The 17,764-nt window shown below is 38.7% G+C and overlaps 1 long non-coding RNA gene across 6 annotated transcripts in view; it reads left to right on the top strand.

Annotated features, from left to right (window-relative positions):
• The window catches only part of LOC105482357 (uncharacterized), a 204,357-nt gene that overhangs the window by 11,710 nt on the left and 174,883 nt on the right, over positions 1–17,764 (top strand). Inside the window, exon 3 of one of the 6 annotated variants that reach the window (XR_011624529.1) lies at positions 13,943–14,417. The exons of the other annotated variants lie outside the window; for them this stretch is intronic. This is a non-coding gene — a long non-coding RNA (uncharacterized lncRNA). Of the gene's footprint in view, positions 1–13,942; positions 14,418–17,764 lie in introns of those variants that run through there. 6 annotated transcript variants of the gene reach the window in all.

Below are 17,764 nucleotides of genomic sequence, written 5' to 3'. Positions count from 1 at the left end.
AATCTGTTTTCATCCTGATCCCTGGTGATTGGGAAGTTGATCAATTCTTCTGGCTATTACTGATAGGGCCAGGAATAAATCCTTGTTCCAAACCAGGACAACTTGTTCCAAAAAACAAACAAACAAAAACTAAAGGGGAAAGGCAAAGTCAATTAGATGGGAGGTAAAGTTGTAAAGTTGGGGCCAGTGTTGGGCCATGACAAACCAATGTTACAAATAACCTAAATTAGAAAGGAGCAGCAAAGCCATTGGTCAATCAGAAAGAACTGAAATGGATTAAAAAAAACAGATGTTCAGTGAGCACCAGAAAAATAGATGACTAATAGAAACGTACTCTATTCACATATAGCCCCTTCTTCTAAAAGGCCTACATGTGACTCTATGTGAAGCAGAAAGAGAGGGGAGACTCCCTGCCCCATCTTCCAATAGAGTTTTCTAAGTGGCCTAACTGAACTTGGTCTCCAGTTGATATGGTTTGGCTGTGTCCCCACCCAAATCTCACTTGAATTATAGCTCCCATAATCCCCATGTGTCATGGGAGGGACCAGGTGGTAGGTAATTGAATATTTGGGGGGTTTTTCCCATGCTTTTCTCAGGATAGTGAATAAGTCTCATGAGATCTGACGGTTTTATAAAGGGCAGTTCCGCTGTACATGCTCTCCTGCTTGCCACCATGTAAGAAATGCCTTTGTCTTCCACCATGATTGCGAGGCCTCCCCAGCCATGTGGAACTATGAGTACATTAAACCTCTTTTTCTTTATAAATTATCCAGTCTCAGGTATTTCTTCATAGCAGTATGAAGATAGACTAACACAGTAAATTGGTACCTGGAGAGTGGGGTACTACTATTAAGATACCTGAAAATGTGAAAGCAACTTTGGAACTGGGTAACAGGCAGAGGTTGGAACAATTTGCAGTGCCCAGAAGAAGATAGAAAAATGTGGGAAAGTTTGGAACTTCTTAGAGACTTGTTGCATGGTTTTGACAAAAATGCTAATAGTGATATGGACAATGGAGTCCAGGCTGAGGTGGTCTTAGATGGAGATGAGGAACTTATTTGAACTTGAGAGAAATGATTCAGGGTATCTGGCAGAAGAAATTTCTAAGCAGCAAGGTGTTCAAGATATAACTTAGATGCTCTTAAAAGCATTCAGTTTTATTCATTAATGAAAATATGGTTTGGAATTGGAACTTATGTTTAAAAAGGAAGCAGAACATAAAAGTTTGGAAAATTTGCAGCCTGACAGTGTAATAGAAAAAATAAACAAACAAAACAAAACAAAACAAAAAACATTTTCCAAGTAGAAATTCAAGCCAGCTGCGGAAATTCACATAAGTTACAAGGAACCAAGTGTTAATCGCCAAGACAATGACAATGGGGAAAATGTCTCCAGGGCATGTCAGAGGTCTTCATGGCAGCACCTCCCATTACAGGCCCAGAGGACTAGGAGGAAAAAATGGTTTTGTGAGCCTGGCCCAGGGCTCCCCTGCTCTATGTAGCCTCAGGATATGGTAACCTGTGTCCCAGCTGCTTCAGCTCCAGCCATGACTGAAAGGGGGTAATGTAAAGCTCAGGCCACTGCTTCAGAGGGTGCAAGTCCCAAGCCTTGGCAGCTTACACGTAGTGTTGGGTCTGTGGGTGCACAGATGGCAATAACTGAGGTTTGGGGACCTCTGCCTAGATTTTAGAGGATGTATGCAACACTTAGATGTCCAGACAGAGGTGTGCAGCAGGGACAGAACTCTCATGGAGAACCTCTGCTAGGTCTGTATGGAAGGGAAATGTGAGGTTGGAGTCCCCACAGAGAGTCCCCACTGGGGCACTGCCTAGTGGAGCTGTGAGAAGAGGACCACCATCCTCCAGACCCCAGAATGGTAGCTCTACCAACAGCTTGCACCTGGAAAAGCCAAAAATACTCAACGCCAGCCCATGAAAGAAGCCAGGAGGAAGGCCATACCCTGCAAAGTCACAGGCCCAGAGATACCCAAGACCATGGGAACTCACTTCTTGCATCAGAGTGACCTGGATGTGAGACATAGAGTCAAAGGAGAACATTTCAGAGCTTTAAGATTTGACTGCCCTGCTGAATTTTGGACTTGCATGGGGCCTGTAGCACCTTTGTTTTGGCCAGTTTCTCTCATTTGGAATGGATGTATTTACCCAATGCCTGTACTCTCGTTGTATCTAGAAAATAACTTGCTTTTGATTTTACAGTTTCATAGGGACAAGGGACTTGCCTTGTCTCAGATAAGACTTTGGACTGTGGACTTTTGAGTTAATTCTGAAATGAGTTAAGACTTTACTTCTTTAGGAAGAAGTGATTGGTTTTAAAGTGTGAGGACATGAGATTTGGGAGGAGCCAAGGGTGGAATTATATGGTTTGGCTGTGTCCTTCCTCAAATCTCATCTTGAATTGTAGCTCCTGTTATCCCCATATGTTGTGGGAGGGACTTGGTGGGAGATAATTGAATCATGGGGGTGGGTTTCCCCATGCTGTTCTTGTAATAGTGAATAAGTCTCATGAGATCTGATTGTTTTATAAAGGGCAGTTCCCTTGCACATGCTTTCTTGCCTGCTGCCATGTAAGACATGCCTTTGTTCCTCCTTTGCCTTCCACCATGATTGTGAGGCACCCCCAGCCATGTGGAACTGTGATTTCATTAAACCTCTTTTTCTTTATAAAGTACCCAGTCTCAAGTATTTCTTCATAGCAATAGGACTAATACACCAGTCTTGGACTGTCTTAGACTTCCCTTTCAGTAAAGATATGCTTCTACCTGAGCCAGTTTGAATGAACATCTTCCTAGCAATGGAAAGAATGCTGATTGACACATATGCCACCTGGTCCCTTTCTCTCTACTTCTACCCATTTTATTAATGCCTCATGGTTATAGTACATTAAACAAAAGCTTTTCAGAGAAGATATGCAGTGCTGACATAGACTGAATTGTGACATGAGTCTGGTGATACTCTACAATAAATAGACTGATACTAAATAACTGGCTGTAAAGCCATTGTTTCTGCTATTGGTGTGAAGGTGGTGCATCTTGACCCTTGTCCAGAAGCCAGGTCCTAACTCAGCATGTGTTTTTCTGGATCTTCTTGTCATTCACAGATCCCATGGCAGCCCATCCTTTGAATTGTTCAATTATGAGGCTCCTTTAGACCACAGCCACCCTCCAAGCATTTTTTTTTTTATTACAGGATGCCAGGACCAACATTTATACTCTTACACTTTATACATCTTTTTTCCCCAACAGCCCACGTGGTAGTCATTTTGATAATAGGGCATTCTGATTTCAACAAAACCTTATTTTCTGTTCTGAATTGCAGTGCCTTCTTCAGCAGTAGTTTCCTAAGCAAACGTGTGGGCTGTTTGCTTTGCTTTCGACTCTCATGCATTTTTAATGATTTACAAGGAAAAGATTTTTTTCTCTCCCTTTTTTTAATAATAAATTTAATGACTTAATACACAGCAAGTGGAATCATTGGTTTGTGGTGACGGTTTTATAATTCCAAGTTCAAGTTTTTTTTCTATTTAATTATGCACAATAACTCTCATGGAATATAATGCAATAACAAAAACATGCACCAATGTTGGCATAAGAGCCTGTTGTTTATTAGTATTGGTTCTGTGCTTTATGTTTGAAATAAAATATTTGGAACTAATGTTGGCCATGTTTCCTCCAAACTAGATAAAAAGAAGTAAAAAAAAACTTTATCCCTGAAAATACCATACTCCAATCTATGGCGATAAAAGCCAGCAGCTCTTGAGATAGCAAATTAAATTTTATTTGTAGAAAGCACTATGCTGTGTTTTGTTGCTTGCTCAGAGTTATTTTTTAATACTAATAATTTAATAAAGTGGAAGACCGATACATTGACCTGTGTTCTCTAAGGCACCAGAGTATTTTCCAGGGTTAAAAGGCATAGCTTGCTGAAAGGTTGTTTGTTTTACATTCTAACCTATTACTTATTTCTCTTGCTTTCTTGCCAGATCTAGCCTTAGCCTTCAGAAAATTTGAATTTTGGAAAACATAAAGTAGTTGAATTATCAGAATCCGCAAGTCAGACTTTTAAAACTCTGATTGATAAGGACTGGTTTTCCTAAGATCCAACACATTCAAGTTTTGTTTTAGTGAGTAGTGCAGTACATAGGCATAAAACCAAAGACAAAAGATAGTATGTAGGGATAAAACCAAAGACAAAAGCCAAGCAGTGACTCTAAATGAAGCATCAGCCTAAAGGAGCTAGGCAGGAGCTTAGAACCAGGTACAAGGGAGTAGGATAGAATCTGGAAGCCCCAGAAGACAGCATGATTGGAGACAGAGAGAGTACCTGGTGAGATTGTCCGAGATCTTGCAGAGACTCAGGGGACCCCTTAGAGAGTGCCTGTGTCCCCTGTAGAAAAGAAGTACAACGTGATGGTTAAAGACACCAACTCTGGAGTAATACAAACATGCAGTCAAGTTGTAACTCTACTGCTCAACAATGATATCACCCTGGGCAAGTCATTTTACTCTCTCATATTCAGTTGTTTCATGTGTAAAATGGAGTCAGTAAAACAAACCACTACATAAAAGAGTGTTGTGAAATGTAAGCGAGAAAATGCTATTGTTAGTTATAATTAGTGCTGAGTCAGACAGGAACGGCTACTGAGTCAGATTCTTTTAATGCAAAAATGCTGCTCTTAATTCTATACATATGCATAGTTGTATCAATAGAAATATAAGAGACTTTTTTTGGCTTTTTTGTGTGTAAGTGGCAAGTATTATAGGTCTCTATCTTTTTACTTTTAAAATATTATTTTATTTCTAAACTTTTTCCTTTTATATAAACAATGTTGTTGAGTTATAATAATCATATAGTGAGATGAACTATAGTGAAGTAACCATGCCCCTATAGAGCTAAAGAACACTTCCATCACCTCAGAAAGCAGCCTCGTGCTTCATCCCAGTTAAACCCTGCCACCAACCCACTACTCCAGAAGCACGTACTCTTCTGAGTTATCATTGTAGATTAGCTTTGCTTGTCCCAGGACTTCATAATTATGGTTTAAAAGTTTAAATTAAAAGTAATTGCAAAAACCACATTTTTTTTTTTTTGGTATCTGAATTCTTTTGCTAAAAATATAGTTTGGAGAGTCATTCATGTTGTTGTGCATAACAGTGATTCATTCCTTTGAATTGCTGAGTAGTACTCCATTTTATAATTATATCATCTTTTTTTCCATTCTCCTGTCTGGAAATCTGGGTTGTCTCGAGTCGGGGCTATTATGAGCAAAGCTGCTAGAAACATTCTTGTACACATCTTTTAAAAGCGTATGTTTTCATTTCTCTTGACTCTATACCTATGAATAAATTGCTGGGTCATAAGTAGATGTAAGTTTAACTATGAAAAACTAACAAACTGATTTGTAAAGTGGCTATACCATTTTATACTCCTATCAGTAATATATGAGAATACTAGTTGTTTTACATTCTTAAAAATATTTGATGCTGTCAGTCTTTTAAATTTTTATCATTCCAGTGGGAACATATGGTTTTGCATTGTGGTTATAATATTATCTTAACAAGTTAACCTTATCATTATGAAATATCCTTTTATTTTCCTCTGGCAATGCTCTTTGTTACAAAGTCTACTTTATCTGATGTGAATATACTCACTTCAGTTTTCTTATATAACAGTATTTTTATGGTATACCTTTTTCATCCTTTTACTTGTAACCTATGTCATTATATTTAAAATGTTTTTTTCTTGTAGACAACATATGTATGAATTTTACTACTTTTATTTAGTCTAGCAATCTCTGCCTTTTAATTGAGTACTTAGCAATTTATATTTAATATAATTACTAATATGCTTGGGTTTTAAATATGTCCTGTATTTTATTTAAGAAAGTCCTATGTCTTTCGCTTTTTTCTCTTTTTTCCCACTGTATTTTGTAGTAAACCAGTTTTTTGGGTTTTTTCTTGTTTTGTTTTTAGACATTCTATTTAATCTTCTCTATTCACTTTTTAGTGATATACTTCTACATCTTTTTTTTACTTTAATTAGCTTTTAATTTATTTCTCAGTCCTTATTTTCACAAGCAATAGCTTTTGACATGGTTGATAAATTCCTCCTCCTTGAGACGATTTCTTCTCTTGAATTCCAGGGCACCATATGTGCCAAGTTTTCTTTTTCTCTTTCAGACCACTCCTTCTCAATCTCTTTTGTAGAGTCTTTCTGATTCTCTGGCTTCTAAATTTTGGGGCTACTCTTAGTTCAGTGCGTTTTTTCTTTATATACACCTTTTTTTTTTCTTTATATACACTCCCTTGGTTGTATAAAGGTTTTAAATATACCCAAATTTGTATCCCCATTTTGATACCTCTCCCTGGAACTCAAGACCTGTTTATTCAATTGCATACTTAACATTTCCACTTGGAAGTCTAATAGGTATGTCAAACTCAATGTGCCAAAACTGAGCTCCTGACATTCAACACCCCTCACTTCATCTCTACCTCCATGCAGTCCAGATCCTCATACGGTCTTCCTTATTTCAACTACCAATTTTTCCAATTGCTCAGATAGAAACCTTGGTATTATCCTTGACTCCTCTCTTCCTCTCACACCTCACTTCTAACCAATAAGCAATTTCTGTTAATTCTATCCTCAAAATACTCATTCAGCCATCTCTTGTCACCTCTACTGCCAGCCCAGGCAAAGCTATCATCACCTGTCACCTGGATATTGCAGAAACATTCTAACTCACCTCCTGCTTCAGCTTCTGTCCCTTGCAGTCTGCCTTTAGCACAGAAGGCACAGTGATCCTATTAAAACACACTTTAGGCCATGCCAGTCCTCACCTTTAACCCCCCAAATTCTCGTCCATCTTACTGAAAATAACAGCATGAAGAGCCCTTTCTGTCATCTTCAGGGTCCTGCATGATCTGGACATATGACTACTTCCCACACACATTTTCTCATGGCCTAATATCGCATGTCACCTTTTCAGAGGGGGCTTTCCTGACCACACTCTATATAAATATCATACTTCTCTCATAATTCATTTTTATCCTACTTTATTCTTTCTTTATAGAACTTTCGATTACCTGAAATTATATATTTACTTGTTTATTATTTGTCTATCTCCCTAAAATAAAAGCTCTCTATTGTCACTAGAACATGCCTAGTAAACACGTACTTTGAAAATATTTGCTCAATGCATATCTTTTGTCATCTTTGGTATTTTTTTCCAACCTGGTAATTTGTTTGTTTTTTTATGTATGTCTGTGTGGGGTTTTTTTGCTTAATTCTTTTAAATTTTTTTTAATTTTTAATTGTTATGAATACATAATAGTTGTACATGTTTATGGGGTGCATGTGATATTTCGATACAAGTATACAATATGTAATGGTCAAATCAGGATAATTGGGGTATCCATCACTGTAAACATTTATCATATTTTTGTGATAGGAACATTTCAATTCCACTCTTCTAGTTATTTTTGAAATATAGCATAAATATTGTTAAAAACATTCCAATTTTACTCTTCTAGTTATTTTGAAATGTACCATGAATTATTAACTATAGTTGCCCTGTTGTGCCACTGAACACTAGATCTTATTCTTTCTCCCTGACGGTATTTTTATACCCATTAACTGGGTATTTACCCCTCCTCAATCCCCCCTACACTCACTACTCTTTCCAGTCTCTGGTAACCATCATTTTACTCTCCAACTCCATGAGATCAATTTTTTTCAGCTCTCACTTATGAGTGAGAACGTGCAATATTTATTTTTATGTATGTATGTATGTATGTATGTGTGTATTTCAATGAAAAATCTCTTCATCTATAGGTTTTTGGAAGACAGTGACCTGACTTAAACATCTTTATTTTCCACATATAGTGTAGACTTCCCCAAAAGGATAGCTTCTCAGGCAGTATTTCCTGATCCATTGATTAATGATAGATAAAAGGGGCAGACATTTTTCCAACTTCTTTGTTTATGTACATATATAGGTATGTGTATGTAATGTTTGCACTTAAACTAGCACATGTTACCTTCTTATCTATAGGATTTGGAAGACAACCCCCTGACTTAAGTATCCTTTGTTTTCAAAGCATAGCACAGACTTCTCGGAGACTGTTTTTGTATATGTGATTTAAAAAAACAAAAACAAGAACCCCCCCCAGAAGACTGAGTCTAATTTTGAAAAAAAAAAAAATCCACAGTCATGTGAATGACAGATGATTTTGGGTATGACTGGGAACTGGAATGGACACAGAGCTCTTTCAATTCTATCTAACAAAGCCACAGACTAATGTTAAGGAATGTTTGTGTGATCTCTCCAGTGTGGAATCAGTTACCCAAACATAGGAGTCTTTACAAAGATCCAAAATAATCATAAAACCATTATAACCACAAGCCCTCTTTAGAGTTATCCTCTCAATAGTGAATGCTGCCTTTTCAAGCCAACTCTTACATTGAGAGAAGGGTTGTAATATCTCCAGCCTGGAAGAAATCCCTATTCCTGTGGCTCATTTACTTCATCTCTGTGGTTCTTGGAAGGAAGGATGGAGTGAAAGCCACCCCAGGCAGTTGACTGTGAATTCTAGTCTTAAGCAATGTATGGAGAGCTTCAATAAACTTTGGTTGTTTAGCCAGCCTTCGTTCCCTAGAGAAATACTGCTCAGCTATCCTCAAGCTGTGGTAGATTGTTTGCCATGGACAACTTGTTGATTTATGGTCCTGGGCATTCTTAGAACTCTGCTGAGAGAAGGAAAAGGCATGATCACCTTGCAGGATCTATGAAGGTAAAGCCTGCCCTCGAATCCTCAGGTAGCATAAGCAAGAGTGCCAGGGGGCGTAGTGCGCATTTCCTAATCTTACAGGGTGCCGGGCACATAGGGGTCACGCCGTCAATACGGGAGGAGAAAGAATGAAATGAACTGGGAGGATAAAAAGCAAGAGGCTCATTGCTCACTGGATGTCAGCTGTCTAATGGGGAGGGAGGGACATGAACTCAGCTGGTTTTAGGTTATAAAGCAGGGTGAGAACTTTCACGTCACTGAATTCACACAGTTGTAATTTTTTACTTAACATTCACATGCTGTACATTCTTTCCATAAAGGTACAAAGTGTATTTCTCTTAAAATGTCAATACTGCCACATTGAACTGCACAAAGAGCCTGACCTTGGAAGCTCTCCTGAGCAAGAAAGTAACTAGGACCCTACCCTAAGCTGGTCTAAGGATATTTTATGTTTGTGTTCCCCACAGGGTCTAGATTGAGGCTTGGGACATGTGAATGCTTAGTATTTCCTGCATAAACACCTGACTGAAAAAAATATGAAAGAGCCTGATACCAATGGCATCTTTGTTATGTTCTTAGAATTCATTAGAAAAACAACTTTGCTGAATATGAAACGGAAACTCCAGGTCTTTCCCTGTATTGGTTAGCTTTCTCTCACCGGTATGCTGCATAGTGCCAGCATAAAGTGCATCAGACGTGATAGTGGGCCTTCACCATGCCACATGGCAAGGTGAATTTTTCAGAACTCCCAAACCTGCCTTGAAAACACCGCTACGCAGGTCACATCATGATATATTTGCCATTTGTAAAGTGAAACACCATCATGAAAGAGAATATTTAATGCTGTAAAGAAAAATCCTACCTTTCCCAGCTTATAAATGTCACCAATTCCAACTGCGTAGGGAAAGAATCATAAAGTAAGATCATAGCCTCCTGTGATTTTTGAATCAAAATGGAAATTAAGAAATGAAGGTTTAATAATCCTTAACGTTTGCTCTTTGGGAAGGCTGCTATGTGTTTAGAGTGGGGCTGGCATACATTAGGGGTGGACAGTTGAGAGGAGCTTCATTTTCATCATCCTGCCCTCACAGTGTGCACTTTTTGCAAACTTTCTGGCTCCGGGATGTACAAATACAATGTTTCCCTGATGGCCTCACAGCATGAGACAAGGCAAAGCATGAGGAGATGGTCCCTATGGTCCTGAGCCCAGTTTTAAGATGTAAGCAAGAATATCAAGGATATAAAAGTACTTTGGATTGCCCAATTACTTCTACTTTCTCTGGCCTTGTGGCTTTTGATAGTCACGTAAAATTCATTACAAATGGATAGAAATGCCTCTTCTTCAAAAGTTCTAGAGGAAAAAAAATTCAAAGTTCCTTTAGCTGTATGTATCAGGGCATTGGCAGCACTCAGACACTTTGGAAAGCTGTTGGTGGTAATTACAGGGCAGCCACCCTGTCTGAAAGCATTTTGGTACATTTGATACAATGAATAAATTTTGCACTTCTATTATGTATATTAATTCATACTAGTTAATTCATATGATATTATTTATGATAAAATTATTGGTTTCCAGAACTTCTGCCACATGTTTTATAATCTTAATGTGCTTACTCCATAAGCTACACTTCCACTTCTCAATTTTTAGTTGCATTCTTGCTCAAGAAGCACAAATAAGGATGTTCATTTCAGAAATGATTGAACTGGTAAAAAAAAAAATTAGTAAGATTCTAAATGGTCATTAATAGAGATCTGGTTAAATAAATGTTATGCATAACGTAATAAGAAGGACACTCTCACACATAACAATGTAGACAAAATACAAAAACTACCCAAGAGCTCTAGAGCGTGAACAACAGTCAGCAGATTTGGGGAAGAAGTCAAAACTTAAAGAAAGAGACCAACATGTGTAAGTTTCTGATTTTTGTGGCTCTGCCACATGGTGAGCAGCAGTCAGGGACCAGAGGCAGAGCCCGTGGTTTAAACACTGGTGTTAACCCGGATGGCCATTTTTAACAGCAGGCCGTAGAGTTTTGCCATGCTTTAATAATTTGTGCAAAGGTGCAAATTATTGATCGCTGATTTTAATCTTTGAAAACTTAATGAACTTGACTTTCCCTTGGAGAGAACAAAAACAGCATAGTAGAAGCACACAAAAGTCTATCATAGTTTTGCATCCTCTTAGAAGCCATTCATAATCTTCAGGTTAAAAAGAAAATCTCTGCTATAAGATAGATTCCCTTCATGATAGAGACCAACATAGGATTGGTAGAGCAAGTAATATTATGAATTTTTAAAATTCAGGATAAGAAATATCTTTAAGGATGGGGATCCTCTGAAAACTTAACCTGAAATAAATGTAAAATTTTGCACTTAAGTCTAAATAATTAATTACAGATATATAGAATGACAAAGATGTGATACATATCTCATAAACAGAAAAAAGATATGAAAGCTTGTTGATAATATGCTCTGTTATATGCCTTAAATATTATGTGCTTCCCAGAGAAACAAATGTGATCTCCTTTGCTTTAATGGAGTATCAGTTTCTAGAACTGCACTGCACAATATGGCAGCCCCTCGCCATATGTGGCTATTTAAATTTACTTTTTAAAAACAATTCAAAAGTCAAGTACTTCGGTTGCATTAGCCACATGTCAGGTACTGAATAGTCACACGTAGTTAGGTAGCTGTTGCACTGGACAGCTTAGACAAAGAACATTTCTGTGATTGCAAAAAGTTCTGTTGGACAGTGTTTCTTGTAACAAGGGAGGTTAAGAGTCATGCTGTGCTCTGCATTGGACAGAACGCACCTGGCATCGTAGACACATGCTGTTTGCTGCCCAGAATCGATTGCTCTCTTTTCTTGGTAAAAGAATCCTGAATTTCCTATGGGAGAACACGCTCTTCCCATTCTCAGTCACCTGATTTGGGTGGAATTGGTGCCTCCCAATCAAGGAGGGGTCGTTATTAGCTTTATTAAAGGAGACCCTCATCACTCCCTCTGGGCAGTGTGGTGTAAAGCAGGAAAATACAGAACTATAGCAGATCTTTTGGTCACATAAAGGGAGAGTGTGGACCTGCTGGGCAGTCACTCTAGGATGAAGACAACACTGTAGGATATCCAAGAGAGGGAAAGTGCATACTCTGGGAATATTGAACCTCTGGATCTCACTTCATCTGAAGCCTACCCTTCTTCCTCCCGATTATGTGAATTCATAACCTCCCTTCAGTGTTCAAGTCACTGAAGTTGGGTTTCCTATCCCTAAATGATACCTAAATGAGCTCTCTGATAAATTGAGTTCAGCTGCTTGTGTTTCTGTTTGGACAGTGATACAGCACAATGGAATGTTTTCATAGGAGAAAGACCAGGAGGGCGAAAGAAGTTCAAGGAAATATCCCTCTTCTATTCCCATGGCCAAATTAAGTCTTTATTCCCAGGCCAGCCCCCAGTGGCTGATGTGACCATTTTGACATTTCATAAATTCCCCTGGGAAGAAGGATTCTAAAAGCTTCCAGTCTTAATTTAAAGTAGTATGGTAGAGGGAATAAGACCATCTGATGAAGTCACTGAATCCACAAATCTCTCTGTATTGCTAGGACAAAAAATAAGAGGCCAAATCATGTAAAATTACTTTCCTTTTAAATATAAGTGACATTCATATCGACTCAGGGCTGCATTTTAATAACTGTACTACTCCAAAATGTGTCACTTTAGTTGCATGATATTATAAAAGAAAACCAGTGGATATTATTTTTGTGTCATTTTCTAATCCAGTGCATTTTTATAAAATTCTGCAGATTGAGTTAAAATTTTAAAGCAGTATATATAATGAAATTTGAAATATTCTTTGAGGGTAGTTCTTCTGGAAGGTTGATGGAAGCATCCAATAAAGGACTACAGAGAATTGTTTTCAGAGGCTTGAGGAAGACGGCAGAAAGACATTCTCTGTATTCTCAAAACTGTTTTTAAACTCCTGTTTTATGGTTGAATTAACTAAGATGTTCATTTGTTCTCTGCCACACACACCTGGAAATGAGAAAGTGTCGATTCTTCAGAGTTTGCAAGTTCTAATACAGAAGTCCGTGGCCTTGTCTTCAAAATAGAATCACCTGGCGGGGGGCTTTAAAAATACAAATGTTATTGAACATATAATTACAACATGATCCAGCAATTCCATTGCTAAGTATACACCCCAAAGAATTGAAAGCAGGGACTCTAATAGATATATGTTCCTCTATGTTTATAGCAGTACCATTTACAACAGCCAAAAAGAATAAATAACTCAAAGGTCCATAGCAGGATGAATGGATAAACAAAATGTAGTATATACCTACAATGGAATATTATTCATTAAAGAGGAAGAAAATACTGCCACATGCTATACCATGGATGAACATTAAAAATATTATGCTAGACCGGGCACGGTGGCTCACGCCTGTAATCCCAGCACTTTGGGAGGCTGAGGCGGACGGATCATAAGGTCAGGAGATCAAGACCATCCTGGCTAACACAGTGAAACCCCGTCTCTACTGAAAATACAAAAAATTAGCCAGGCATGGTGGTGGGCACCTGTAGTCCCAGCTACTCGGGAGGCTAAGGCAGGAGAATGGCGTGAACCTGGGAGGCAGAGCTTTCAGTGAGCCGAGATCGCACCACTGCACTCCAGCCTGGGCAAGAGAGTGAGACTCCATCTCAAAAAAAAAAAAAAAAAAATTATGCTAAGTGAAATAAACTAGACACAACAAGACAAATATTGTCTTATGAGTCTACTTATGTGAGCTACCTAGAATGGACAAATTTATAGACAGAAAATAGAACAGTGGTTACCAGAGGCTGGGGTAGGGAAGAATGAGGAGCTATTGTTTAATGGGTGCAGAGTTTATATTCAGAATCATGAAATAAACTTCTGAAGATGCATGGTGGTGATGGTTGCACAATACGAATGTATTTAGTTTACAGAATTGTATATTCAAAATGGTTAAAATGCTGAATTTTATGTTATATGTATTTTACCATATATGTGAATGCTAGGGTTCCACCCCTAGGATCCTTGTATGGTTGTTTTGGGGTATAGTCTAAATATTGGAACTGTAAAGGCCACCTGAGTGTTTTTAATGTGTAGCCTTATGCCTCAGGTCTGAAAGGTGACACAAATAAGTGAAAACAGCTCAGGTGAGGTCTGTGAAGACATGCGAAGAACATGCACTGTGTAAAGGGGGACAGCTGCCACCATTTGTCCCTGGTTGATGACTGCCCTGCGGAAATACAGGTCTCAGAGTGGATACATCTTCTGAATTGTCAAAAGAGGCATGTATCTGGAGGGTAAGGAAACCTAATTCTTAAATGATCCTAACTTACTGAAACTTAAAAATGACACCCAATGACAAAATAAAATATGTCTGAGAGCTGCATGTTCTCTAGGACATAGGATACCAACCATCTCAGTTTGCCTGGGATTGTTCCCAGGCAACTAAAACGTTGCCAAAGCACTGGTAAATCATTTGGGAAATCACTCCATCCCAGGCATACCACTATGGTTGGCCACCCTAGTGGGCTACCTTTTTATTTTTATTTTTTGGTCTGAAGAGGCAGAACACCACACATTTCTTTGATTCCCTTCCATGGTCACAGACTGGTGACAGTGCAAGGTGGAGGCTTGAAAGTGTTTTACCTCCCTTTAATATTGATCAGCAGTCCCCTCATCATAAGCCATTCCAAATAAACATTCATTCTAAGTAAAAACAGCAATCTTGCTAAGCAAACCCAGCCTTAAGACAAATCTCATTGCATTCTTCCTGGTTAGGTTTGTTCTTTTTGGCCCCTCCTATAGAAAACTTGGAGCCACTACGGTATAGACAGCTACATAAGGAGCAATTCTGGGAAGGGAAGAAAGCCCCACAGCTTCTCATGGCTGTGGCTTCTCATTCTTCTTTCTTACAAATGATGTCCTAGAGATGTGAAGGAAATAAGTGGTACTTGTTCTAGAACAGTCTCTGAATGTTGTTTAAGGCCTGTTGTCGTCAGATTTCTGTCAATCTTCGCAGCTCTGACTTTTTTTTTTACACTTGTGGTCGATTGTTCTGCTTGGACATCTTGTTGGGTAATTGATTATTAACATAAGTGGCAGTCTTTAGGGTTATACACAAGTATTCTGGTTGTATTCTGTCTTTCTGGTGACACAAGGAGATACTTTCTTACTCACTTGACAGTGGCTGTGTGATTTGCCTTAGCCAACAAAATGTGAATGGAAGTGACGTGTGTCACTTCCGTCTGAGGCATTTAGCTGCTGGTGCTCAGTACCAACCTTCTTTTTTTTTATCTATCTTGGCCATTAAGGAAGTGTTTGTCAAGATGAGGTCTTCACTGGCCTGGATCCCTGAGTGACCACCCATGTTGGAAATGTAGTGAACACAAGAAGTAATTCTTTGTTGTATTAAACCATGGAGAAAAGGGGCTATTTGTTACTGCAGCATAATCTAATAATCTTGACTGACAAGGTAGAGAAATCACATATGTGAATCATGTGATTTGGTTCACATCTGGAGCAATAGTCGATGCATAGCATACTATATGAAAATATATCCCTATGGTCAGGCGTGGTGGCTTACACCTGTAATCCCAGCACTTTGGGAGGCCGAGGCGAGCAGATCACAAAGTCAGGAGATCGAGACCATCCTGGCTAACATGGGGAAACTCCGTCTCTACCAAAAATAGAAAAATTAGCTGGGCATGGTGGTGGGTGCCTGTAATCCCAGCTACTCAGGAGGCTGAGGCAGGAGAATGGTGTGAACCCGGGGGGCGGAGCTTACAGTGAGCCAAGATTGTGCCACTGCACTCCAATATGGGCGACAGAGCCAGACTCCATCTCAAAAAAAAAAAAAAAAAAAAAAAAAAAGAAAAGAAAAGAAAAGAAAAAGAAAAGGTAAAAAGAAAATACGTCCCTAAAATTTAGAATTTATGTTGATGTTTCCTACCAAATGTCTAGGTAAGGAAGAAGCCTCAACTCTAACTAATTCTTGTTCCTGTTCCTCTCTAGTCTACTGTTGTCTGATAGAACATTCTGTGATGGTAGAAATGTTCTGTATCGGTGCTGTCCAGTACAGTGGCCATTAGCCACAGGTGGCTCATCTGTGTAAGTCTGAAATACGACTAGTGCAACTGAGATGAATTTTACATTTTATTTAATTTTGGTTGATTTAAATTTAAATCACCTTTTGGGCCTATTAGCTATTATATTGGGCAGCATAGCTCCAGACAATCTAGTTCTTGCTATGTCAGAAAGTCCCTCACTCCTAGAACTTTTTCCTTCCATGCCTCTGTGCCTGTTGCTTCCTCAGCTGAAACACTTTTCTTCATTGAATCTGTATTCATCTAAGGGTCACATCAATTGTAATTTTTGACTTGGAACAGAATGATCCTCCCCTGAAGTTCCATGCAATGCTTTATTTGTGTGGCTGGTGTGGTAATGACTTCCCTCTGTCTTTGAGTTAGTTGGGAATATCTATCTCTCCCACTCCTACCTGTGTATATCTCCTAAGGGCAATAGCCTTGTTATTTACTTGTGTATATCCCATAGGCCTTGTTCCTGGTAGGTGCTCAATCAAGAATCAAGAAACCTCATATTCATTTAAAAATGGGTCTTCAGACAACCTCATAAGTGAGCTTTAAGTTAGCACCAAGTTCCAAGGACTGTGTCAAGTGGAAATGCATTTATGAGATAATCCCTAGGAAATGTTTACTGGCCCAAGACTCTTGCTTGTCCTGGGTTGTGAAAAATGAAAAATCAACCTTTATGATTAGTAACTTTATCACATGGAAGGGAAAACACAGGTGTCCCTTTTGTACACTCAGTGGCATCACTAAAATTTGGGTGGTAAGCTTTAAAACTGAGTCATCACATTTCCCCAGTCCCTTAGTGGAGTGGGAAAGGCTAGTGAGGCCTAGGAATAATAGGTCACCTTGGGGAGAGTGAGAACACCGCCCCATGCTTTGGGGCAGGGCATACAGGATGTGTTTCCTGGCCTTCACTGAGTAGCAGAAGGAAGAGGGTGAGATTTGGAGACAGCTGTACTTTGGGTGGACCAAGGCTGCTCATGTCTTAGTCAAGGGTCTTTCATCTGAAGGAAGCAGAAACCATCTCAAGCCAATGCAAAAAGAGGATTCCAGAATATCTTGTGAATGCAATCACAGCTAGACTGCCTACATTTTATTTCAAGAGTAGCACAAAACAATTGAGGGATTTTTGGGTAAAGGTCTAGCATGTAAAAATAAGCTTGAGAGCCTTGTATTTTTTCAAGCCATTCTCCCTCTTTGACTGGCATTCAGGGCCCTCCTTAACCAGGCCTCAGACCCCAACCTCTCATTCTAATACAGGCCATGACACAGCCTCATTGGACTCAAACACAGGACCATCCACACCTCCATGCTTTCACTTCTCTTTTCCATGCCTGGAGTATCCTTCCCTTCCTCAGGAAGTATCTTATTCTTTTTTTTTTTTTTGTAGCCACTATCTATTTTCAGAATTCTTTTATCATCCCAAACTCTGTACCTATCCAATAATAACTCCCATGTTCTCTTCCTACACATCCTCTAGTAACCTTTATTATAATTTATGTGTGTATGCATTTGCCTATTCTAGGGACCTCATATAAATGAAATCATACAATATTTGTTTTTTTGTATCTGGCTTATTTTTCTTAGCATAATGTTTTTCAAGGTTCATCCATTTTTTAGCACACATCAAAATTTCACTTCTTTTCATGGCTGAATAATATTCCATTAATGTATATACCACATTTTGTTTGCCCATTTTTGAATTTGTTGTTCATTTTGTTGTTGGGTTATAGGAGTTTTAGAATACTCTGAAATTAATCTCCTATCAAATATATGCTTTTCAAATGTTTCCTCCCATTCTATGGGTTGCCTTTTCATTGTCTTGATAGTGTACTTTCATGCAC

The sequence above is a fragment of the Macaca nemestrina genome, chromosome 6 (genome assembly GCF_043159975.1).
Source record: "Macaca nemestrina isolate mMacNem1 chromosome 6, mMacNem.hap1, whole genome shotgun sequence".
Classification (NCBI taxonomy): Eukaryota; Metazoa; Chordata; class Mammalia; order Primates; family Cercopithecidae; genus Macaca; species Macaca nemestrina.
This window is presented reverse-complemented; position numbering and strand designations above follow the sequence as displayed.